Consider the following 2827-nt stretch of genomic DNA (forward strand, 5'->3'; position numbering starts at 1 on the left):
ACGCTATAAATTTCCCTTTAAAGCACTATTTTCACTGCATCTAACAAATTTTGATAAGGTGCGTTTTTATTTTCATTTAGTTCAAAATATTTTAAAATTTCTCTTCAGATTTTTTTGACCTGTGTGTGATTTAGAAATGTGCTATTTAGGCGCTTGGGTGGCTCAGTCGGTTGAGTGTCTAACTCTTGATTTTGGCTCAGGTCATGATCCCAGTGTCATGGGATGGAGCCCCACTCCAGGCTCTGTGCTCAGCACAGAGCCTGTTTAAGATTCTCTCCTCTCCTCCTCCTCTTCTCCTTCTTTTTCTTCTTCTTCTTCTTCTTCTTCTTCTTCTTCTTCTTCTTCTTCTTTATCTCTCTTTCTGTCTCTTTCTCTCCCTTTGCCCCCCCTCCTTTGTCTCTTCTCTCAAATTAAAAAAAAAAAGAAGTTTGTTGTTTAATTATTTGGGTATTTTCCAGTTATCTTTGTGTTACTGATTTCCAATTCCCTGTGGCCTAAGAGCAAACATTGTCTGCTTTCTGTTCTTTTAAATTTGTTAAGGTGTTTCTGTGTTTTATGGCCCACAATGTCTCTATCTTGGTGAATATTACACGGGAGCTTGTGAAAAATGCATATTCTGCTGTTGTTGGATGACATAGACTGTATATGTCGATTATATTGTCTGGTTGATTGGTGCTGTGCAGTTCAGCTGTGTTCTTACTGATTATTTGCCTGCTGGATCTGTCAACTTCTGAGAGAGGGGTGGTGAAGCCTCTAACTGTGATCGTAGATTCATCTGTTTTTCCTTGAAGTTCTATCAGTTTTATCTCACATAATTTGATACTCTGTTGTTAGGCACATACACATTTACAAATTGCTATGCCACAGTGCTCTTGTAGATCCAGGTTTCTGACCTATATGATTCTCCTTCTCTCTACACAACTTCTTTCAACATTTCTTGCAAGGCAGTTCTTTTGGACGGCAAATTCTCTCCATTTCTGTTTGAGAATGTCTTTATCTTCCTTCACTTTTGAAGAATAATTTCACATGGTACAGAATTCTAAGCCAGTGGGGATATTTCTTTCAAATTTAAATATTTCATTTCACTCTCTTCTTGCCTTGAATGGTTTCTGAGGAGAAGTCAGATGTAATTCTTATCTTTGTTCCTCTTTAGGTGTTCCCCCCCCCCCCCCGCCCTGGGTTTTTCCTTTATCTTTGATTTTCTGTAGTTTGAAGATGCTGTGCCTAGGTTAGTTGTTGTTCGTTATCCTGCGTGCTATTCTTAAGCTTACTGGATCTATGGTTTGGTGTCTGACACTAATTTGGAAAAATTCTCAGTCATTATTGATTCAAATATTTCTTCTGTTCCTTTCTCTCTCTCTCTCTTCACCTTCTTGTATTCCCATTTTGTAGTTCTCCTACATTTCTTGGATATTTAAAATTTTTTTTAAATGTTTATTTGCTTTTGAGAGAGAGAGACAGAGACAGAGCATGAGCGGGGTGGGGGTGGGGGGCGGGTAGCAGAGAGACAGAGACACAAAATCCAAAGTAGGCTCCAGGCTCTGAGCTGTCAGCACAGAGCCAATGCGAGGCTCAAACTCACGAACTGTGAGATCATGACCTGAGCCGAACAAAGTCTGTTGTTCAACTGACTGAGCCACGCAGGCACCCTGCTTAAACATCTTTTTTAAATTGAGAGAGAGAAGGAGAGAGAGTGAGAGCACACAAGTGGGGTGGGGGGCAGAGGGAGAGGCAGAGAGAGTGAGAGAATCCCAAGTAGGCTTCACATTCAGGGAGAGCCCCATGCAGGGCTCGATCCCATGACCTGAGTTGAAATCAAGAGTTGGACACTCAACGGACTGAGCCACCCAGGAGCCCCCTTGAATATTTTGTTCTGCATTTTTTCCCCAGTCTTTGTTCTCTTTTCAGTGTTTCAGGGGTCTATTGAGATCTTCTCTAGCTCAGAGATTCTTTCTTCAACTGTGTCCAGTCTACTAACAAGCCCATCAAAGGTATTCTTCATTTCTGTTAGAGTATTTGATCTCTAGCATTTCTTTTTGGTGCTTTCGTAGAATTTCCATCTCTTTAGAATTCCATCTCTTAGAATTCCAATCTCTTTCATTGCCCCTCCGATTTTCCATACTGTCTACTTTACCCATTAGAGCTCTTAGCGTATTAATCATAGTTGTTTTAAATTCCCAGTCTAATAATTCCAACATCCCTGCCATATCTGGTTCCAATGCTTGTCCTGTCTTTCCAAGTTGTGTTTATTACCTTTTGGTATGTCTTTTAATTTTTTCTCGATAGCCAGACATGATGTACTGGGAAAAAGAAACTGTTGTAAGTAGGCCTTTAGTAATATGGTGGTAAGGTGTTGGGGGAGGGGAAGTATTCTACAGTCTTATGATTAGGTCTCAGTCTTTTAGTGAGCCTGTGCCTCTGGACTGAACTTCAGAGGTTTTCTCAGTCTTTTTCTCTCTCTTTTGTGGAACAAATGGCTACAGCTGGTATTTCTCTTCCTCAGGTCAATTAGGCTCTGATAACCCCAGCTGGTTAGGCTTGGCTTAACTAATGTCACCCTAGGGCAGGCCTTGTTAAGAACACTGTGTTCTGGTGCATTTCAAAAGGTTTCTTTTCTGCTCCTTCTGCCAGAAATAGGAAGGATTTTTCTCTGATACTTACTTTGGGAACACGATCAAGCTGCTGGAGGTAAATCTCATAATATTGTGGGCGCCCCTCGTGACCAGGTCCCTCTGGAGTTTTTAACTCTCAGACTTGTCCACACTGAGCCTCCAGCAATTTGTCAATTCCAATTCAGCTTTTCTATCCCCTCAAGGGTTCCCACAGG

The sequence above is a fragment of the Herpailurus yagouaroundi genome, unplaced genomic scaffold (genome assembly GCF_014898765.1).
Source record: "Herpailurus yagouaroundi ecotype Mexico unplaced genomic scaffold, PumYag 140, whole genome shotgun sequence".
NCBI lineage: Eukaryota > Metazoa > Chordata > Mammalia > Carnivora > Felidae > Herpailurus > Herpailurus yagouaroundi.